The sequence below is a fragment of the Lepus europaeus genome, chromosome 5 (assembly GCF_033115175.1).
Source record: "Lepus europaeus isolate LE1 chromosome 5, mLepTim1.pri, whole genome shotgun sequence".
Classification (NCBI taxonomy): domain Eukaryota; kingdom Metazoa; phylum Chordata; class Mammalia; order Lagomorpha; family Leporidae; genus Lepus; species Lepus europaeus.
The window spans coordinates 56,942,814-56,966,833 of NC_084831.1; the positions used below are offsets into that span (position 1 = coordinate 56,942,814).

Sequence of the window (24,020 nt, forward strand, 5' to 3'; positions counted from 1 at the left end):
CGACGCGGCTACAGGCGGGCGCCCAACCCCGCCGCCCGGCCGGCCCCCGCCCCCCGCGCGCGCGCGCGCCGAGTGCCCGAGCCCCGCGGCTGCGTGTGCGTGTGCGTGTGCGTGTGCGCGCCCGGCCTCGCCGGCACCTCTCTCTGCGCCCCGGCCGCTGCCCGCGGCCCCGGGCCGCCTCCCGCGCGCAGCGGCCGGCGCTCCTTGGCGGCGCATGGGCGCGCACACGGATGCCGCTACCAGGCGCCTCGAGCCCCGCGCGGCCGCACGCCTCCCGCCTCCGCGGGCGCAGGGCCCCGCGCGTGGCCCGCCACCCCCGCGCCTGGCTGGCCGGCCCCACACCCACCTGCGCCCCTGGGGGGTCCCGGGCCCCCCCTTCCTTTGTTCTTGCCGCGATTTGCATGAGGATTATCTAATGACGCAGCAAGGCTCGCCACAACGTGACCGTCGCCATTTTTCTGTTTTTATTCTATCTCTGCCATGTGATAGATTGAGGGGGGTTGGGGGATTGGAAAAGGGAGAGAGAGAGACAGGATTAAAAAAAAAAAAAAAACTTCCGGGTCTCATGACCGGGAAGGGAGAAAAACAAAAGGGAGACGAGACCCAACTCCAGGGGAAGGGTGTGCGCGCGCGCATGTGCGCGCCCCCTGCCCTCTTCGCCGCGGGCGGCGGGGAGGCACCAGCATCCTCCCGCGCTAGCGAGTCCCTGGCCGGGGTAGCTCCTGGTCCCACCCTCCCTCCTTGGGGTCTCCTGCCCCGGCCCACATTGGCCCCCCAAGCCCGAGGGAGCTGTCAGCCTGGCCCCTTCCTCCGGCTGCCTCCGCTGGCCCGTCCGCCCCGCTGCTCGCCCTCAGGCTCCCCGCGGCTGTGGCGCTGCGGGCTGGGGAGCCGAGAAGTCGCACTAGGGCCGGGAAGGGGAATGACAGCCTTGAGAGGCCACCGTGTTTCCCAAGTTTTAAAACAGTTTGCCCGACGAAGTTGTTTGTGACAACCGCATGGCAACTCCGGGGTTGCTTTGGGTCCTGCTGCTCCTGCTACTCGCTCTTCCCAAGGCGGGACCCGTCCTTAGGTGGAGTTGGATGGCGATCGGTTTTGTGCGGGGCGGACCGCTCATCGTGGATTGATTGATTTGGGGGAGAGACCTTAAACAATTGTGGTTCAGGGTCGGGGGCGGTGGCTTCCGAAGACCGCTGCGCGGAGCCGGGTGCATTCGCCAAGAACCCACCTTGGGAGGGCGCGGTGGACTCCCAAGTTCGCGGTGGCTGAGGAAGAAAAATCCCAAAACATTTGCGAACGCAGCCGGCCACGTTTTCCAGGGGAAAGGCAGAATTCTGCGCTCTTTTGGATTCGTGGTGTTTCCTCTGGGCACTTTCACTTTTGTTTCTCTTTAGGTTTCCGTTCTGTTTGGGGTTTTTGTGTTTGTTTCCGCCCGTGTGTCAGAATTCAGAGCCGAAAGGGACGCCGGCGTCGGCTCGTGCCTCAGCTTCCCCGCGAGGAAGCCGAGGCCTGAGCAGCGGTGGAGACTGCTCCGTCACGCATTTCCTTAGCGCCGGGCTGGGACGCAGCCCCGCTCACCTGACAGGAGGGGTTGCGGGGTACGGGGTGAGGGGGCGGTGCGGACACCGAGGGCGACCTGCGAGCGTGCGGGGCAGGAATTCCGCTTTGTACCGTTCCGTCCTGGCGGTTAAAGATGGAGAGCGCTCGGGAGGCCAGGCCCGTCCCGGCAGTGGTGTGGGATTGCTTGCCTTGCTAACACCCCCTTTCTTGAGCGTTGACTGAATTCTCCCTGGGCTTCACCTTTCCCTGGGAGAGTGAGTCGTTTCTCACGGAGCTACGTGGACCATCGCGCCGCGAGGCTTGTGTGGATGGCTTCTCAGGGACTCACAGAGTTGACCACCACCCCTGTGTGTGCCCGCTGAGTCCTTTTTCTGACTATTCCGTGGTACCTGCCAACGGTAGCGGTGTTGCCTTCGGCGCTGGGTAGTCTGGAGAGCGAGAGCCACACCATATTCATTTTCTGTGGCCCGGATTTAGCATGCCTGGCAATGAACGAAGCCCTGAAGAGGCTCTGTTCCCTGATGCCATCCTAGCCAGCTCCGAGAAATTCCTCGCGTGTTTCCAGTGGAGGTAGAACACTGAAGGTGCTTGTTGAGCCCTACACCTTTGCAGGTCATTTTTGGCAGCTTCCTTTAGTTACAGAGCCAGGCATAACATATTTTGCTTAATTTTTTTTAACCAACTGCTCCCCCCTCCTTTTTTTTTTTAAACCATACTTGGTTTCTTGTCTGTAAATTCTTTCTAATTCGTATAAATAAGTTAGTTATGCCAACCCTTGCCTTTTGGGAGTTGCTTTTGGGAGTTGCTTTTGCTTGCACAGACTCTGAAAGTTTGGTGAAGTTTAAGTTGTAATTTAACCCTGCTGGAAGCAAATCATCATGGTTAATGAGCTCTCCGGATTGTTCCTGGGATCCAGGGAGATGGGTGGGGAGGCTGGCAGAGAGCAAGTTAAAGAGGGCTGCCCAGAAAGATGTCAGCATCAGTACGAAAAGTGCACAACTACAACTTAAAGACTAGAGAGTAACTGATGCAGTACTTACATTTGCGGCTCAGAAGAGGGTCCAGATTGTTACAAATGAGTTCATTTACATCTGGACTGGCAAGGTTCTAGTTTATAGTTTGGGTTTTTGTTTATTTTTTATTTCTTTGAAAGGCAGGGTTACAGACAGAGAAGGAGAGACAGAAAGAGAAACAAATCTTCCATCCACTAGTTCACTCCCCAAATGGCCACAAGGAAAGCCAAAAGCCTGAAGCTTCTTGGAGTTCTCCAATGTGGGTGCAGGGGCCCAAGCAATTGGACCATCTTCCTCTGCTCTCCCAGGTACAACCTCAGAGAGCTGGATTGGAAGTGGAGCAGCTGGGACTAAAACCGGTGCCTCAATGCCGGACCAAGTTTCTTGTTTTTTTAGCCAACTGCATGTATTCCTTTGCATGGGGTAGATGAAGTTGGTGTGACTGATACTAACATCAAAAGAAGCACCTGTGTTTCATGACCGATAACAACAGTGTTAATAATTAAGTATAATAATATAAACTTCCAGCAAGGTGGAAATGGAGCCCAATTTTTATTTATATAGTCAGTTGTTCCCATACATACAAAGCTGAACGAAGAGAAAAAGATCATAGCTCAAAAGATATGGGAGATACCTCCACTCACATGCACTCACACATCATTTTAAAGAAGATCAAATATGACTCCTCAGGAGTATTACCATAGCTGCTGATTAAAAACAGGTTTTGTGGGTACCCCTGACCATCTGCCATCTTTCTTTCTTTCTTTTTAGAAAAATATCTATTTATTTATTTGAAAGGCAGATTTACAGAGAGGCATAGGCAGAGAGAGAGAGAGAGGAGAGAGGTCTTCCATTGGCTGGTTCACTCCCCAGATGGCCGCAATGGTCGGAGCTGCGCCGATCTGAAGCCAGGAGCTTCTTCCGAGTCTCCCTCATGGGTACAGGGGCCCAAGGACTTGGGACATCTTCTGCTTTCACAGGCCACAGCAGAGAGCTGGACTAGAAGCTGAACTGGTGCCCATAAAGGATGCTGGCACTGCAGGTGGTGGCTTCACCCCCTACACTACAGCATCAGCCCCATCTGCCATCTTTCTAACACACACTTGAAAAATGGTAATTTCTTGGGGTAAGTGTTTGGTGTAGTACTTATGATACTGCTTGGGATGCCTGCATCCTCTATTGGAGTGCCTGTGTCCAAGAACCAGTTCCACTCCTGATGCCAGCTTCCTGCTAATGCGCACCCTGGGAATCAGCAGGCAATGGCTAAACTACTTGAATCCCCGCCACCCACATGGGAGACCCAGACTGAGTCCCAGGCTTCTGGCTCTGGCCTGGGCCAGCCCTACCTGTTGTAGCTATTTTGGGAGTGAACCAGTTGATGGGAGCCCTGTCTTTTTTCTCTCTCTGCCATTCAGATAAGTAATGAAATAATTTTTGAAAAGCCACTAGTTTTAAACACCACTGGACAATACTTTTTTTTTTAAATGACAGTTCTTGGAGTCATGAAGCAAGGACTTTGGAGCCAGTATTAATCTCAGCTCTGCCAATCTGCTGTGCCATCCCCTGTCAGTCTATTACTTTTCACTTGTGATTGTCAGCTTCTTGATCCATAATAACACCTAGAAAGAAGAATTTTCAGGACTGATATTTAATAGAGTATATTTAAAGTGCCAGCATGATACTTGGAACATAATCTTCAATAAAAGGCAGCTATAATAATTTTTTGAAACTGCATTTGTATGGATCTCACACATGTTCTCGAAAATTCAACAAACCTATGATTAGTGGAAGTTCTGTAACCCTGAAGAGAAGCAGAAGAGGCCCACCCCTCAGGAAGTTCACACTTCAGCTTTGGAGAAGGCTGTGACAGGACTGACCCTGGTGAGCTGGAGAGCTCATTGTTCACAGCATTTTTTGATGATCTACCTGAGGTGCATATAGTGAAGGTCCAGTTAGCACTATCTATGTAATGACAAGAGTCATGGAAGAGTTAGAAAAATGCACCTCAAAAATTTCAAATTTTCACATACATGAAAAATATCACCTTTAAATTTCCATCTTGGGACAGGCATTTAGCAAAGTGGTTAAGATGCCAGTATCCCATATCAGAGTGCCTGGGTTCCAGTCCCAGTCTGCTTTTGATTCCAGCTTCCTATCAATGCAGACCCTGGGAGGCAGCAAGTGATGGCTCAAGTAGTTGGGTCCCTGTCACCCATGTGGAAGATCCAGATTGAGTACCAGTCTCCTAGCTTTGGTGTGGCCCAGTCCCAGCTGTTGTGGGCATTTGGAGGAATGAGCCAATGGATAGGGATCTCTATATTCTCTCTCTTCTACTGTGTTACCAGGCCATAACAGAGAGCTGGATGGAAGTGGAGCAGCCAGGTCTTAAACCAGTGCCCATATGGGATGCCAGCACTGCAGGCAGCAGCTTTACCTGCTACACCACGGAGCTGGCCTCTAATAGAAGCATTTCTGATGGTTAATTAATTATACCACTTTAATCAAGGGCTACAGTTTTGTTTTTTTTTTTAAGATTTATTTATTTTACTTGAAAGTCACAGTTACACAGAGAGAAGGAGAAGTAGAGAGAGAGAGAGAGAAGTCTTCCAACTGCTTGTTCACTCCCCAATTGGCCCCAACAGCCAGAGCTATGTCAATCTGAAGCCAGGAGCCAGGAACTTCTTTGAGTCTCCCACGCAAGCGCAGGGGCCCAAGGATTTGGGCCATCCCAGGCCATAGCAGAGAGCTGGATCGGAAGTGGACCAGCCAGGACTCACACTGGCTCCCATATAGGATGCTGGCGGCTTTATCTACTACACCACAGTGCCAGCCCCAAGAGCTAGTGTTTTCTGAGAAACGTATTCCCTGCCTTGGATCAGGTACTAAAGAAATGAACATGATGAAGACATAGACTTTGCCCTCAAGGAACTCGTAATTTAATAGTACTTCATTCAACAAATGTTTATTGATTACTTATTGGGGATTCAGTGGTGAATGAGACATTGGGATTGGTCTATTGAGAGATTGATATCTACACATACCTTTCTAGTTTCCTGCAGAAATGTGTGATTGTTGGGATGCCCGCACCCTATACTGGTTTAAGTCTCAGCCTCTCTGCTTCCAGTCCAGCTTCCTGTTAATGGACACCCTTGAAGGCAGAAGATGAAGGCTCAGTTACTTGGGTCCCTGTCACTCACATGGGAGACCCCAGTTGAGTTCAGAGCTCTTGGCTTCAGCCACTGCTGTCATGGTCATGGCTGTTGCAGGCATTTGGGGAGGGAACACACTGAATAGAAGATCTCTTTCTCTTGCTTTCACTCTTGCTCTCCCCCCATCCTTTGTCTTTCGAATTAATAAAAGTAAATAAATATTTTTAAAAAGATGTGTGATTGATACAAGATTTGGGCAAAATGAAATCTATACAAACATACAATATATACATGTGTTTGTATATATCCCCATAGCCAGGACTTTCTTGTTCTGTGGTAGCTCTTGAAAGAATAGTTTGTGTCTGGCCGGCGCGGCCTGCAGTGCTAGCACACCGGGTTGTAGTTCCGGTCGGGGCACCGGATTCTATCCCGGTTGCTCCTCTTCCTGTCCAGCTCTCTGCTGTGGCCCGGGAGTGCAGTGGAGGATGGCCCAAGTGCTTGGGCCCTGCACCCGCATGGGAGACCAGAAGCACCTGACTCCTGGCTTCGGATCAGCACGGTGCACCAGCCGCAGCGGCCATTTGGAGGGTGAACCAACGGTAAAGGAAGACCTTTCTCTCTGTCTCTCTCTCTCTCTCACTGTCTACTCTGCATGTCAAAAATAAAAAAATAAATAAATAAAATGATTTAAAAAATAAAGAATAGTTTGTGTCTACAATCCAAGGGACCCTGCGTGTCTCATTAACATTAGACAGGATTGTAGAGTGAGTGAATTTATCTTCGGTTCCCTCCCAACTCTGCACTGTCTAAACAGCTTTCTGGTCTTTCGATTCCTGTCCTTCTGAACTCTTTTGTTCTCTACAGGGCTGTTACATGATGATTCTAAAATGCAAACCTGATTATATTCTTCCCCTGTTTAAAAACTTTCATGGCTTCCCATTGTCTGCCAGGCATGGCACACAAAAGCCTTTGTGATCTGGCTCTGCCAAGCCTCCCAGCCTCATCCTCCATACCACCCCGGTAGAGTTGCCAGATTTAGCAGAGAAAAGTACAAGATGCCCAGTTAAGTCTAAAATGTCACATCAATAATAATTTCTTGATGTTCCAAATACTGCAGGGCATTTACATATACTAAAATCTAGGTACTGTTTATCTGAAATCCAAATAGAAGTAGACATCTTATATTTTATCTGGCAACCCTGCTCGTGCCAGTCTGATTGATTAACTTGCCTCTCCCCTGTCTCTCTTCCTGCCTTTGTGTTTGATAAACCTCTCTTCCCTGTCCCTGATCCACATGAAAACTCCTTGCTACTTCTTCAAAACCAGCCATGGAGCTCTGGAGCTCTGCAGGTATGAATTTGGATTGCAGTGTGCCTGAGGATGGGCCTGGCCACCCATGTGCCTCGTTTAATATCTGGGCTTCTGCCCCAGTTCCTGTTCATTCTTTCCATTATTCTCTCCTGGAACTGGAGCTCTGCCCTGAACCCCAGATTAGTTGGCTGGAACCTACATAAGAATTTCACCCTTGCCAGCTCTCTCTCCAGGGCTGTGGGCAAGATCATTTTTCCCAGCTGCCGGCTGGCCTCCCGATCTAAACTGAATGGATCACAGAATTTGCCACACAGCTGCCACCTTTCTGTCTTGCCTTCTGCAAAAAGATGGACAAGAAATGCAAATGAATCAAGTCTGAGACAGTGGCTCACAAAGTGTGAAGCCTCCATTATGGTAATTTAATTTAGAGACAGATCTCAAGCTCTTCTTCCTGGTATTCTGTGCAAAAGCCCCTCTCTAAAGGACCCTGGATTTCCTGTTTCTGCGCACATCTGGTGACATATGATGCTGAGAATGGTGTGGAAATTTTCCAAATGTCCTCCAACATTGATTAGTTCATCCTGCCTGCACTGGTTGTTGCATTATGAATGGATCTAGACGAGCGCCTTCAATTTTTGGAATTCTAATTTTCTAGGGCAGGCGTTGGGCTTAGTGGTTAAGCCACTGCAAGGGACACCTGCATCCCAAAGTGGAAAGCCTGGGTTCCCATGCTGATCTTAACTCTGCATTCCAGTTCCAGCTTATGTGTAGCCTGGAGGCAGCCCATGATGGCTCAAGTACTTGGATATCTGCCATCTACCAGGAAGATTCAGATGAAGTTCCTGGTTCCTGGCTTCCCCCTGACCCAGCCCTGGCTGTTGAGGGCATTTGGGGAATGAATCAGCAGATGGGAGATCTCTCTCTCTGTCTTTCTGTATCTCTGCCTTTCAAATAAAATAAATAAATTTTATTATATGATTCACATCAAATCTCTTCACCAAGAGAAACCAAAATGTCATGACTTATGTCTTATTCGGAGTATGCATAATACATACTCAGACATACTCTGATAATTTATACTCTATTCTTTTTTATTTCATTTTGTCAAATTTGGGCCCAACAGCTTAAGCCTGTGATGCTGGCATCCCATATGAGCATTGGTTTGTGTCCCAGCTGCTCTACTTCCAATCTAGCTCTCTGCTGTGGCCTGGGAAAGCAGTAGAAGATGGCCCAAGTGCTTGGGCCCCTGCACCCATGTGGGAAACCTGAAGGAGGCTCTAGTCGCCTGGCTCAGATTGGCCCAGCTCTGGCCATTGTAGCCATTTTTGGAGTGAACCAGCAGATGGAAGACCTCTCTCTCTGTTTCTCTCTCCCCACCCTCCCCCGCACAGCTCCACCTTTCAAATAAATAAATCCTAAAAAAAAAAAAAAAAAAAAAAAGAGGAAAGAGTGACAGAACATGCAGAAGAGGAGGGAAGTAGAGAGATGAGAGGGAGAGTGAGCTTCTATCTGCTGAGTCACTCCCCGGATACTTCCAACAGCAAGGGCTGGACAGGCTGAAGCCAGAAAACCTGAACTTGATCTGGGTTTCCCATGTGGGTTGCAGGGGCCCAAGCACTTAAGCCATCATCTGCTGCCCCCCAGGATACATGAGCAGGAAGCTGAATCAGAATAGCTAGGACTTGAACCAGCACTCAAAGGGATGTGGTGGTCCGATGTGATGGCTTAACCCGCTATGCCACAATGTCTACCCCTGCAGTCAGATTCTTAAAGCTCTCCAAGGTACATATAAAATGCCTGGCAGGCTAGCTATAGAAATGGGTAACTCCACAACTACCCAAAACAGCAACTACATTCATTTAGAATAGAGGGATATTGTTTGGGTGAAATTCTTTCTCAGACTCGTTTTAACTTATTTCTGTTTGGGGTAAAGAGACTTTTAGGTTTTTGAGGTTTTACATTGTTTTCAGAGGTAAGAAAACATGAAATTAAAGCTCTTTCATTGCTATGATTTTCTTTTACTCCTCTTTCCCCTCAATCAGATTAGTCTGATGTTCAGATTCCACTCTAACAGCCTGCTTTTAGGAGCTGGCCAATAGTGGATGCCAGAGATAATGAGAAAAGTACATGGGTAGTAGATTGGTCAAAATGGAGTAGAAAGGAGGCAATTATGTAGGAATTCTTATGATACAGGTAGTCAGTCTAATTGCAATAATTCAGTATCCCTTCCCTACCCCGACTTCTTCTCTTACTTAAGGCTGTCTTGTTCTTTCTTCTTTATGATAGGATCTGAATTTTATTTATTTTATTGGCTTTGGAAAGACCAGTTTTAGCTCAATTTTGTGGTGTCTCAAAAGCAAGATTATAAAGAATTTCAGAGAGAATAGGAAAAGAGGAATGAGAGGCAACAGCTAGTGCAGACAATTGACTGCAGAGATCCAGGGTATTAAGATGATAACCAATAACAGAAGCAGAGTCAAGAGAAGATTTTTGTTTGTTTTTACAATAGTTTAAAGGACAGCATGATTGTATATGAATAGAAATGGCCCAGTAGAGGCAACAATGATGATGTGTGATAGAGAGGGAAGATTTGCTAGCTTGGTGTTCTTGAGTTTTCAAGAGTGGGGGGATCAAATGCACAAGTGGAGGCTTTTGCATAGGCGCACCTGTCCTGTGGGACAGGTGAGGCCAAGCCTGATGGGGTACACCTGTGTGGATGCATGGATGTAATAAGAGTCCATGGGAGTTCTCTTCTGATTCTTTAGCTGTCTCTATGAGGCATAGTCTAAGCAAAGGGTGAGGATGAGGGAGAGGTGAGTAGGGTGAAACAGTCCCAAGTGGTGGCTTAACCTTCACTGCAGTAGGAAAGGGATTGGAACAGGGAAATTAAGACGGGCTGACAAACAGTAAGGTCTGCTCAAGTCCTAGGGACAGGTTTAGAGTGAGCCCAGGCAGTGTGGTGAGTGTGTCTGCATCTGTTTTCCACCTGTGACTTCGTGCAGGCAGAATCCAAGTGGAAAGTTGGACTCAACTTGAGTTGTGGTTTTACAAACCAGCACGGCAAAAGTAAGGTAGTAAGAGAGTTTAGGGAGTCATTGATTATATTGATTGTGCCTGAGATTTTACCCGGGTGAAGAGGGAATAGAGCTCCAAGGAGCTAGGGGCAGTTTTAAAACGAGACTAAAATGCTTCCCCTCTGGTCTTCGTATGACTGGCTCCCTCTTGTGGTTCGGTCTTTCTGTAGAATCACCCTTTTGACTACAGAACACTTGTTTTATTACTTTTGCTTGTCTGTCTGACAACATCAGTTTCTACCTCCTGCCATCCGTGGTCATCTTCATACTACCAGAATATAGGCATGAGAGCAATGACCTTGTTAGTAATGTTAATTGGTTTATACCCAAAGCTCTGACTTGGCATAGAAAAGACCACAAAGTATTTTCTAGAAAAGGAGTGATGAATGCCTGGGACATGATTTTAAGGTCTTCACCATCCTGATCATGTAATCACAGATGTGCCTCTGTCGTGCCCACTTTCTCCTTCTAACTGCCTCCAAGAAAATGGTGGTCATCCCAGAGTTGGAACTGCTCACTAATCATCCATTCAAGGTCTCTCACAAGGTCATCCTAGGGTACTCGGAGGAGAAGTCAAGGTGAATCTTAGCCCAGAGTTACTCAGGCACCAGATACTTCAGAGGTGAGCCAAAGCAGAGCTGCCATGAAGAAGTTAGGTGTCTGTTTTATCTTTTAAACTTTGTTATTGAGATTTAGTCTCCATACCTTACAAGTAAGCCACTTTAAATATAAGCTTTGTTGAATTTTTGTAAATTTATACAATGACACAGCCACCACCTCTGTTCAATTTTGGAACACTTTTATCACCACAAAAGGTTCTCTCATGCCTGCTCGAAACATCCATCTCTGCTCTCACGCCTACTCCTAGGCAACCATTGATCTTTTTGTCTCTACAGTTTTGCCTTTCCTAGAATTTTCATTTATACAGATTCATAGCATATATAATCTTTTGTGTCTGACTCATTTTACTCATGTAATGCTTGTACTGTGAATAATATTCCACTCTATAGATACACAACATTCTGTGTATTGATTCATCAGGTGCTAGATGTTGTTTCCAGTTTTGGGGAACTCATGAATAATAATTCTACAAGTATTTGTATACTATTATTTGTGTGAACATACATTTTTATTCTTCTTGGGTAGATACCTAGGACTGAAGATTTGAATTGCTAATTTCAGTGGTGAGTGTATGTTCAGTATTTTTTATTTTTATTTTTAATTTATTTGTTTGAAAGGCAGAATTACAGAGAGGCAGAGAAAGAGAGAGAGAGAGAAATGTCTTCCTTCTGCTGGTGTGCTCCCCAAATGGCCACAATGGCTGGAGCTGGGCCAATCTGAAGCCAGGAGCCAGGAGCTTTTTCCAGGTCTCCCACATGGGTGCAGGGGTCCAAGGACTTAAGTGGGCTTACCCACTACACCATAGTGCTGACCCTTGTTCATACTCTTGAAAGGCAGAATGATAGAGAGAGAGAGAGACAGAGAGAGATACCTGCCAGCTGCTGTTTCTCTCCCCAAATGCCCACAAAAGCCAGGGCTGGGCCAGGCCGTAACCAGGAGCCTGGAACGTATCCCACATGGATGGCAAGGATTCAAACACTTGAACCATCATCTACTGCCTCCCAGTATGCGTTAGCAAGGAGCTGGATTAGAAGCAGCACAGCCAGAACTCTACTGGCACTCCAGTATGGGATGTATGTGTCCCAAGTGGTGGCTTAACCTGACGTGCAACAATGTCTGCCCCTGTTTAACCTTTTTAACAGTGCCAAACAGTTTTCAAAGTAGCTGTACTAATTTACAACCCCCTCTCCCAAAGCAAAGTTTGTTTCTCCATATCCTGGCCAACACTTTGTCATTGTTTTTTGTTTTAGCCATTGTAGTAGGTGTGTGGTGGTATCACTTTTTGGTTTTCATTTGCACTTTTCTGATGATTAATATTAAGCATCTTTTCATGTGCTTGTTTGTCATTTATATATCTTCTTTGGTGAAGTAACTATTCAAATATTTTGCTCAATTTTACATATTTATTTATTTAAATATTTATTTATTTATTTATTTGAAAGGCAGATTTACAGAGAAAAAGGGAGACAGAGATCTTCCTTTGCTGATTATCTCCCCAAATGCCCACAACAGCCAGCGCTGGGCAGGGTCAAAGCCAGTAGCCTGGAACTCCATCCTGGTCTCCCATGTTGGTGCAGGGGCCCAAGCACTTGGACCACCTTCTGCTGCTTTACCAGACACATTAGCAGGGAGCTAAATTGTAAGTGGAGCAGCTGCACTCAAACTGGTGCCATGTAGGATCCCAACATTGTAAGCAGTGGCTTAACCTTCTATGCCACAATGGTCATTTCTTACTGGGTTATCTTATTTCTATATTTTAGAAGTTCTTTATAGGTTCTAAATACAAGTTCTTTTTCAGATATATTTTTAACAAATATTTTCATGTTCTCACTGGTCCTTTGAAGAGCGAAACTTTTAATCTATCGTGTGTGATTGTTCATGCTTTTTGTGTGCATTTGGAAGAAATCTGCCTCATAGTCGGCAGTGTGGTACAGTAGGCTAAGCCTCTGCCTGCAGTGCCAGAATCCCATATGGATGCCAAAATCCCATATGGGCACTGGTTCAAGTCCTGGATGCTCCTCTTCTGATCCAGCCCTCTGCTATGGCCTGGGAAAGCAGTAGAAGATGGCCCAAGTGCTTGGGCCCCTGCACTCACATGGAAGACATGGAAGAAGCTCCTGGCTCCTGGCTTCAGATTGGCTCAGCTCTGGCAATTGCAGCCACCTGGGGAGTGAACCAGTAGATAGAAGACTTTCTCTCTGTTTCTCCCTCTCTGTCTGTAACTCTGCCTCTCAAATACATACAATAAAATATTTAAAAACAAACAAACCAAAAACACAACTCTCATCCCACTCTTAAAAAAAGAAAAAAGAAATCTGCCTCATTCCAATGTTGCAAAAGATTTTGTCCTGTTTTGCTCAAGTTGTGGATGTGATATAAGGTAAGGCTTATTTCATTTTTTTACATATGGTTGTTAAGATGTTCTAGTACCTTCTGTCGAAAAAAACCAAGCTTTCCTGATTAAATTACCTGGGACCTTTCTTAAAAATCAATTAACCATATATTTGAAGTTCTATTACTGGGATTTCTATTGTCTTTCATTAATGCTCATCTCTATTGGTGTAATCATTCACTTCCTTGATCATTGTAGTGTTGTAGTAAGTTTTAGAATCAGATAAAGTACTCCAACTTTGTATTTCTTTTTCAGATGAGATTTGGTGTGTTCAGGGTGGCACATACAGGCTATAGACTACATTTCTTTGTAAAAATCCTTTGCTGTTCTGGCTTCTTTGCACTTCCCTACATTTTAGGAGCAGCTTTTCATTAAAAAATATCCTACTGGGGGCCAGACTTAATAACAAGTATAGCTGTTGCCTGTGATGCTGCACCCCATGTGGGCACAGTTTCATGTCCCAGCTACTCCTCTTCCAATCCAGCTCCCACTTGTTGTGCCTGGGAAAGCAGAGGAAGATGGCCCTCATGCTTGGGCCCCTGTACCCCGTTATGAGACCTTGAAGAAGCTCTGAGTTCCTGGCTTCAAGCCTGGCACAGCCCTAGCCATTGATGCCATCTGGAGAGTGAACCAGTGGCTGGAAGATCTCTCTGTCCCTCTCTCTGTGTAACTCTGCATCTCAAATAAATAAAAAATAAATCCTTAAAAAATTTCTATCCCCGGCCAGTGCCGTGGCTTAACAGGCTAATCCTCCGCCTTGCGGCGCCGGCACACCGGGTTCTAGTCCCGGTCGGGGTGCCGGATTCTATCCTGGTTGCCCCTCTTCCAGGCCAGCTCTCTGCTATGGCCCGGGGAAGGCAGAGGAGGATGGCCCAAGTCCTTGGGCCCTGTACCTGCTTGGGAGACCAGGAGAAGCACCTGGCTCCTGGCTTCGGATCAGCACAATGCGCCAGCCGCAGCGGCCATTGGAGGGTGAACCAACGGCAAAAAGGAAGACCTTTCTCTCTGTCTCTCTCTCTCACTATCCACTCTGCCTGTCAAAAAAAAAAATTTTTTTTTCTATCCCCTTAGTACTATCAATTTACGACTTTGGGATTTAGCCATCTGCATGAGTTTAGGAGCAAAATTCTATTCAAACTGTGCCAATACTACTATGAATCAGATTAATTTAATTAACTTTCAAATGATTTACTGATACTTCCTGGAAATACAATTGGTTTTTGTATATTAATTTTGCTTCCTGCAAACTTATTAAACATGCTTACTAGTTATACTTTTTTTGTAGATTCTTTGTAATTTTTTACATTTCAGAATATGTTGGCTGAAAAATCACAATAGGTCTTGTAATTATTTGCTTACTCCACTTCAGTCAGCCTTCTCATTCCCTCTAGCACACAACACAATAGCTCAGAAGTATTAAAAACACTTCTCTTCTGAGTGCAATGTGGGATGTCCTTTAATTTCTCCTGAAGACTGGAGTATTCTGCAATAGTAGAGTTGATCTCCAGCCATGATAGCCTGCTGTATCCATCTCTAGTATATAGATAAATGGGTCACAAGAACCAAGTGTTCAGGCACCCAGGGTTATTTTTCTCCATTGCCTCTGTGATTTGCCTGTCTCTCCTTTTCCTTTTTTTTTTTTTCCACAGAAACCTTTTATTTAAGGAATACAAACTTCATGGGTTTCATAGATATAACTTTAGGAACATAGTGATTCTTCCCATCGTACCCATCCTCCTACCCACACTCTCACTCCTCTTCCTCCTCCCTCTCTTATTCCCAGTCTTATTTTTCAATTAACTTTACACACAGAAGATTAACTCTATACTAACAAATTGTATGAAAAAAACAAACAAACAAACAAACAAAAAAAAAACCCTGTTCCTCAACAGTCAAGACAAGGGCTGTTCAAAGTCATTGTGTCTCAAAGCTGATTTCACTTTTTTTTTTTAAAGCATTTTTTTTGGGAGAAACTTAATTAACTTTAAAGAATAATCCAAGAATAATACATCTTTTACAAGCATTTAGATATAACTATAACTTATGAGACCTAGGAATATCCTCCACTTAATACACTAAAATGAAGTTTAGTCTTTGAGAACAAGTTTTACCATTAACTCTCATAATACAATTCTTTGAGGACAGAGGTCCTGCATGGGAAGTTAGTACACAGTGACTCCTGTTGTTAACTTAACAATTAACACTCTTGTGGAGGATGGCCCAAGTCCTTGGGCCCTGCACCCCATGGGAGACCAGGAGAAGCACCTGGCTCCTGCCATCGGATCAGCGCGGTGCGCCGGCCGCAGCGCGCTACCACGGCGGCCATTGGAGGGTGAACCAACGGCAAAAGGAAGACCTTTCTCTCTGTCTCTCTCTCACTGTCCACTCTGCCTGTCAAAAAAAAAAAAACAAAAAAACAATTAACACTCTTATGTATGATATCAGTGATCACCAGAGGCTCTTGACATGAGCTGCCAGGCTATGGAAGCCTTTTGAATCCACAAATTCCTTCAGTATTTAGATAAGATCATAGCAAAGTTCTCTCCTCCCTTTAGAGAAAAGTACATCCTTCTTTGATGACCACTTCTTTCCACTGGAGTCTCACCCATAGAGATCTTTCATATAGGACACTTTTTGCCACAGTGTCTTGGCTTTCCATGCCTGAAATGCTCTCACTGGCTTTTCAGCTGGGCCAAAATGCCTTAAAGGCTGATTCTGAGGTCAGAATGCTACATAAAGCTATTATCATTCTATTTTCCCTGTCTCTTTACTCCAGTTGTCGACCAACCATCTTACAGTTAGCCACATTCTTCCTTTTAGATAGGTTGGCTTTTTCTGCTCTCATTTGTTACTTATCTCATAGGTTTATTCTCAGGCGATATTCTTATTTTGAATTTCCAAATGGTGTGTGTGTGCATGTGGAGGTGGGGTAATGGCATTTCATTATCACTCATTTCTTGAATCACACTGTTGTAACTCTTTCATATGTGTCATTAGATCATTTAGGTTCTGATTGATCCATCTTGCAGTTGATTTTTGGGACCCATTTAGGGCTCTGTTTCTATCACAGTTACATCTTGTTCCATGCAGCTCATTTTTCCAGATCACCGAGATATTTTTGGATCCTGAATCTGCCATCCAGCATATTTGTTAGCCCAACCAAATTCATGCTTTCTCCAATTTGGGCAGTGCATCACAGTCTTTATCCAAATATATTTTAAACCAAATGCCCAGGCAGGGCTTAGATTCCTGCAGCATGCCCCTGGAGACCTTCCTTCTGTTCACGTTGGATCTGCAGTTAGTACTCTACAGGAATAGTTGCTCAGCTTGGTATACCTTGACTTATCAGTGCTTCTGTTTCCTCAACAATGCAGAGGATAATGCCCACCTCACAGGACTGGCATAAGGACAAAATGGCCAAGCACATGTAATGCACTGAGAATGGTGGCCACTGCACAGTAGTGCTCAGGTTGTGAGGTATCATTATTTGGAGAGGCAAAGACTTTGTAGCCCACAGCCTGCCTGAATCCCTGCCTTTCCTTTCCTGGCTGTGCATTCTTAGACAAGTTATTTCACTTCTTTGAAGCTTAGTTTCTTAGAGCAATGCCTTCTATACAAGTTTTTATTTTTTTTTATGAGGGTTAAATGCCATAATGAAGGTATTTAACATGCTGCCTGACACTCGCTATTCATCATGGTGATAATTATTGACATTCATCTCATATTCTTGTTTGCATCCTCTTTCCTTTCTTCTGCCAAAATATTTCCAAAAGCTTGAGGCTCTTCACATACATTTCATCTGTAGCATTCTTCTGATCAACCTGCTTCGTCACTTAATAGCCAGTTTGTAGAATCAGGGTTCATTTAAGTCATCTTTTAAAACTCTTCTAAATCTCTAAAATGAAGCAAAAATAATTATTTAAGTGTTTAATTAACATATGTTATAACAATAATATTAAGTTTGGACTCATTTTATGATACCCTAGACTTGTTTGTTATAGATGCTGCATACGGAGTTTATAAGAGTACCCTGGGGATTGATCCCTGGAAAATCATATTCATTTTATGGACTGCACAGCAACTTGACTATCCAAAATGATTATGAAGGTATTTATCCCTGTTTTTTTCCTTTTTATTTGTATGGTGCTGAGAACGTAGCTCAGGCATGCGACTACCAATGGTAGAGCTGTTTCTATGAGGAAGTCTGCCCCTCAGTGATCAGTGGTGGTGTAGAATCCAGGACTCATTGTGGTGACAGCCAGATAATGCTTGCCAAATCATAACACTCCTCATGTGTGTAGGAAAAGAAATCCCAACTCTTAAAGGCATTATCTTTACAAACAATGCATAAGCTAATGCTTTATAGCATCTAAGAGTCAAGGCTTTTTTATGTAGGTTTTTTTTTTTTTTTTTTTTTTTTTTACAAAGCACCATATGTTATATGCTCTAAAAGGTGTCTGTGTGAACATAACATAAAACATTGTAAGTCAAATGCATTTGGAGTTATTCTCTTTGTGTAAGGTTTTTAAAAATTGGGGTCCATTATCTATCACTTTGAACTCTGTTTTGTCTTATTTTTTTCTAAAATGAAGATAATAGTTACTAAAAGTGTTGTTTCCAACATATGATGATGAATGTAAAGTGCAGAACATGGCGCCTGGCTCATGGTGAGTGCTAAATAAATTCAGATTCCCCTCCATCTTTTCTCATTGTCACTGACAGCCCATTGAAAAATAGACATATATAAGGGCCAGAACTGTGATAGAGTCCTGGCCATTGCGCTTCCCATTCGGCTTCCTGCTAATATGCCTGGGAAGGTAACAGAAGGTGGCCCAAGTGCTTGGACCCCCTACCACCATGTGGGATACCTCAGCCTGGCCCATACCCAGCTGTTGTGGACATTTGGGGGTGAGCAAGCAGACTGAAATCTCTCTCTCTCTCTCTCTCTCTTTCTGTCTTTCTCTCTTTTTCTTACTCTGTCGTTCATGAATCTTTATTCGAGGAAACTTCAAAAATTCATGGAAAATGAAATTAAAAGATGAATAAGGCACATTTTCTGTGACTTTCTTGAAGACTCCTCATGTTAAACAATGGTGCCAGAAGCAGGTAGATTTAAGTACTTCTATGTCATAGATTCCATTCAGGCCTTTTTATAAATGATTCAGGAAATTAGTGTGTGCCCAACTTCTATCTTGCTGTGAACTCCCTGAAGGTGGCAACAAATCTTTTTAGAGTTTCTTAGAACAGAGCAAATGCAGTTGTGTTGGGTCCTGTGTTGTGTTCTTGGTCCTCTCAGCAGTTGCTTGCTGTGGTTTCTTAGGTTATAGGTACAATTAGTGAACGAAGGCTTTCGTGTATGGGTAGAGGCTTATGATTATTATCAGCTTTAATGTGACAATGGCTTAAGTCTTATTTTTGGACTCAGTCATTAGTGCCATTACTAGATATGCTGATCATTGTCATTTTGGGGCCAAAAACAACAAAGAACCAGAAACTGAAATACTAAGGACAATACAATCAACTGTGTTATTCAGAGACTCATTAATTCAAATCCCCAATTTAGAATTTATTAGAGTTTCCTAATTGGATGTTCACTCTAGTTTAACTTCGTTATGTTAGTAGCAAAACACATTGCAAAGCAAAATAATAAGAATGCAAGAGCAATATTCAACATACTAAAGAAAACAGTAGGATGAGAACATTGGAAAGGTTTCCATTATACTTAAAGGTAAGTCAAATGCACTTGGAGTTAAAGGTTTCCATATACTTAAAGGTTTCCATATACTTAAAGAATTAGAAGCATGCATATATACATAGGCATATCAAAATATATTTGACTTTTCTATTTTCTTCTCCATCTCTTTCATTAGAGTGGGCCTTGTTGAGGAGAGGAACAATGTTCTTGTACAGAGCAGGTACTTAATACATGTTAGCTAGATGAATAAGTTCTTCAACACTCCACAGATGGCGTAGGTGTTAGTCATGCAGGTGCAAAACTGTCAGTGGGGTCCACTGAGCTAGATTTAGGAAGGCAAGAGGTTTGTAGGAGGTAAGGCTTGTAAAGCATAAAAGGAAGGAAGAAGCGGCACTGTGTAGGAAGAATCTCAAGTCATGTGGTAGAGCTGATACAGTCCTAGATGACTCACTGGGAAACTATGGGTCGGATTGTTCATCAGAAAAGTCTCACACTGAGCAAAAGCAACCAAGCCCTAGTATCTCCACTGTGTTTAGTCATTGTCTGGTGGATGCCCAAGAAGATCATGGCCTCAGCTCAAAAGCCCAGAAAGACCCTGAAGATGCTAACAGCTGGAGGCTGCTCTGGAACACAGCTGGCCATTCTACCTTCCTGAGGTCTCCTCTGCAGCTCCATGAGGCATTCCCCTGTCAGAAGCTCCACGAGAGGCTCTAACCCCGAGGCAAAACGACTCATAGCCTCCCATCTTTCTTTTGAAATCTTGGCGGAAGCTGCCATGACCCCGTAACTCTGGCAGACAGAGCATGTTGGTGCTCTCAGGTCTGAGAAAAACAGGAGGATGAGGCAAACTCACTCCCTGCATGTGTCCATGCATGTGACCACCTCCCCAGCCGCCACGCAGAATTGCAGACCAACTTCCGGCTGACATTCACCAGGTCTCTACTGTGGGATGGAATATATTCTCTTTTTAAAGATTTATTTATTTATTTATTTGAAAAGCAGAGTTACAGAGAGGGAGAGGCAGAGATATATAGAGAGAAAGACCTACCATTCTCTGGTTCACTTCCTAAATGGCCACAATGGCTGGAGCTGGATCAGTCTGCAGCCAGGAGCCAGGAGCTTCTTCAGGTCTCCCACATGGTGCAGGAGCCCAAGGACATGGACCATCCTTCACTGCTTTCCCAGGTGCATTATCAGGGAGCTGGATCAGAAGTGGAACAGCTGGGTCTCGAATCTGCCCCCATACAGGATGCCGGTGCAGCTGGAGGTGGCCTAACCCATTACGCCACAGTGCCAGCCCTGGAATACTTTTCTTACCCTCAAGAAGTTTAAGGTCTAGTGAGAGAAACAGGAAAAATTAACTTTAAAATACAAGTGCATCATTACATTTACTAAAAAGTAAGAAGAAAAGGATACTATGAGAAAAAGAGGGGGTGCTTATTTGCAACGTGTATGTCAGGACATGATGAATATGTTGACATTCAAGGGAAAGGACATTTAGGGATAAGAAAAAGGCTAAGGCACAATAGAGTGAGAGATTTCCTTGGGACAGGCGTGATGATCTGTGAAACAAGAAATAGGTGTGAAAGGAGCAGGGCCTTGGCATGATTGAGTCCATTGCCCTAAACACACACACACACATACACACACACACACTCATTGAGTACCTGTTGGGTATCAGGGGCTAGAGGCAAAAAGTTGAGTAAGATGGAATCTCTACTTCCCATTAGGTCACAGCCTGGTTAAGAGTGACCCCAAAAATATCCAGTGAGACCTCGCAGCCTCGCTAATTCTAGGAGCTCCCCTGCGGAGGTTCTCAATGCCCATCTTGAGCCAGCTGGGTGACAACAAATGCTCCATGTTCTCTTCAAAGAGAATTTACATCTGAAACATAAAAACTAGCCAAATAACTGAATTTATAATATTTCTTAAACTTTTTCTAGAACTTTTAGAACATACTTATAAGGTACACATATTGTTATGGACTGAAATGTGTCTTCTCCCTCAATTCGTATGTTGAGACCTGATAGGTAGAACTTCAGAAGGTGCTGAATTTGGAGATAGGGTCTTTTAAAAAGGTAAAGAAGTTAAAATGAAGCTATAGTATTGATCTTAATCCATTTGACAGGCATCTTTATAAAGGGAAGTTTGGACACCCAACGAGACATGAGGGATTATATATGTACAGAGGAGGCCACGTGGGGACACGGTGAGACCGCAGCTATCTGCAGAACCAGGAGAGAGGCTTCCAGGATAAGCCAGCTCTGACGACACTTTGATCTGGACTTCCAACGAGAAAATGCATTTCTGTTGTTGAAACTGACTACGTGGTGGTGCTGTTAGGGCAGCTCTTGTCAGCCAATACATAGGTAATCTGGCCAGATGTGTGCATGCATTTTTAAAGACACTCATATTTTTCCCTATATTCAAAAGTCTGCATTTTATCATATAGAAATTGGCAGCCATGGAGAGTTTTTGAGGTCAAGGGATGAGAGACTGGCTCTGTGCTCTAGAAAGGGAATTCTGATGTCAGCTGGGAGGATGTGTTAGAATGGAGAGACTTCTAAGGAGAAGGCTGCTGTCCTCAGGTGGAGGCATGAATGCCCTGGCCAAAGGCATCCAGAAACATCTAGAAGGTCATGCTGAGGGCAGAGATATCTAAATGAGTTTGGAATGGGGAAACGTATTTGGTGCAGTTGCACTCACCGTCTTGAATTTTAAACTCACTAATGGGCTAGGTTAGCCTTGGTGACAGCGAAGTTGGGGGACTCCGACTTTTTGTGTTCTGGAGTTCCCTGAAGGTTGGATGCCAATCTCTAACAAAGAGCTCCTGCTGCTTCTTCAAATATTTGTTGTTCTTTGCTTGGTGACTGCCAGCTGAGATATCTGCCCATTGCCTAGGAAGATTTACTTCCTTGGTAGGAGGTTAGAGATTTTAAAAATCCAGCAAAAGAAGTGGTTTTAGATTTGTAATCAAGACATCAGCATTCAAACTCTGGGTGGTTTGCTATTGTTATGTCTCTGAGCCTTAATTTGCTCACCTGTAAAATACAGAGAGGAGGAAAACAAACAGTTATTCAGTTTCATTATCTGCGGGCACTCTATCTTGATAATGTCTTTTATTAAAGGATATTTATTTTATTGCCTATGCAGAATAACTCTGCGAAACATTGCTATCCCCATTTGAGAGATCAAAAAACTATGGAGTCCAAGGAGCCAGGATTCAAACTCCTGTCTGAAGTTCCAACTCCTACGATGCCTAAGGCTCTTTGCAATTCTAAACTGCTGTAATTCATGTGCAGTACCTTGAACGCTTAGGCTGAATAAACACTGATCTAATCAAGTCAAGATCATAAAAACAAAAGATTCTTCAGTGATTGCTAAGTGGCTACGGAAGAACCACTAACCCAGCAGGGAAATAAGATTTCTCAGGAGAATATAATAGGCAAAGGGAGGCCAACAATAAATCAGCAATTTCTGAGCAGGAAAAGGCATTTTCTCAGGTCCAAATTAGAGGAGTCTGTGGTGTGGACTTGACTTTAACTCCAACTTTGGGGCAAGTGCTCCAGACAGAATAAATGCTCCAAATCACGTTAGACCCACATTGATGGAATATCTTTTATTTAATGTTCATTTCTTTATTTTCATCTACTTTAAAGGCAGAGCATCAGTGAGACAGCGAGAGATGGAGAGAGATCTACCCACTAGTTCACTCCCCAGAAGCCTGCAGCAACAGCCAGGAGCTGGGCCAGGTGGAAGACAGGAGCCAGAAACTTCATCTGAGTCTCCCAGGTGAGTGGCAGCAACCGAAGTATTTGGGCCACCATCTATTGCCTCCTTAGTGGGAAGTTGGAAACGCAGTGGAGCAGCCAAGACTGGAACCAGACACTCTCATATGGAATGCGGGCGTCCCAAGCCATGACTTAATGCACTGCCCCACAACCCCGGCTCCATGGGACATTTTTCATGCTGCTGGCAAAAGGCTCTCTCCCGACCCTAACATGGAGCATAAGACGAATAACCCTGCCCAGTCCCCAGTTCCATGTCTCGCGTTCTTTCAGTGTCCACTAGGCACTTATACTCTGCTGAGGAGACAGACACCTGCCGTCCGTTCGCTGTTCATCCTGAGCACTGTAGCACTCTTTATGTGTCTGCACAGAGTGGTGGATGGGGACACACAAATGGGGGACCCCTGCTTTGCAGGAGTTGCCAGTTTCGGGGAGGGAGACAAAGAATGCATCGACCACCAGAGGGGAGCCCAGGGAGTTCTGGGTGCTGGGGTGGACTGCTGAGGTCGGAGGTCAGGATAGAGTTCCTGGAAGAAGTGTTCCTGGAGTCTTGAGAGATAAGCTAGAGGCACAGAGAAAACAGAGCAGGGGCAGCGGGAAGCGCCCCCGCCCAGTCCTAGAGACAGTGCAGGGCACGCAGCGCAGGGCGCGCGGACTGAAATGCATTCACAGGAGAACACGCGTGTGCCCCTGCGTGGTTCTTACACAAGCCCACGAGGGGTTAAGAGAAAGGAGCCATGATAAATGACAGCGATGATAATATCTTACATTTTCATAGCACTTGACAAAACACTGTCTCCTGCCTTATCTCCCAGCTCCACTAGTTCATAGATAAGGCAAATGAGGGTCAAGAGGCTGACTCGCTTTGCTTTGCCTTGCCGCAGACTTACAGATTCCAGGACATGGTGGCGGTGGCGGGACACAGCCTGAAGCTTTGCTTCCCAGTTAGAGGGGGAGGAGTTGTCGGAGGGCCCCTGCCCAGATCCGCTGGGTTTCCGACTTGCAGCTGAGCTGGCCTGGGGCTGCCTGGGGCCAGGGCGGCTCGGGTTGCTCCATCTGACGGGAAGGACCTGCAGGAGGAGAGACCTGTAACAAGTCCCCAGTGTCCAGCACAGAGCACTTCCTGGAGCAGGAGGAAGAGATCTGTCCCCTCCCCGCCTCCCCTGGGGGAAGTGCTTATCTCCTAAATCCCCTCTGCCTCTAATTAATAGGCACATCCAGTCTCTGCACATGTTTCTTCACCAGTTAAATAAAGACAATAGCGGTAACACTTGGGCCACCAACACTCTGCCCTTCCTGCTTCTTGTGCCAGGATCCCAGGCTCCAGGTGCTCATGTTCCCTCTAGGTGAGGGGCTATGAAGGTGCAAGGAAGATTTAAAAAAAATTATTTACTTGAAAAGCAGAGTTATAGAGAAAGGA

General features: G+C 45.1%; 1 pseudogene; it reads right to left on the reverse strand.

The window, feature by feature from the left end:
* Window positions 1–1,034: 1,034 nt before the first annotated feature.
* LOC133759104 (probable ATP-dependent RNA helicase DDX43) overlaps window positions 1,035–24,020 on the reverse strand; it is a 64,080-nt pseudogene continuing 41,094 nt past the window's right edge.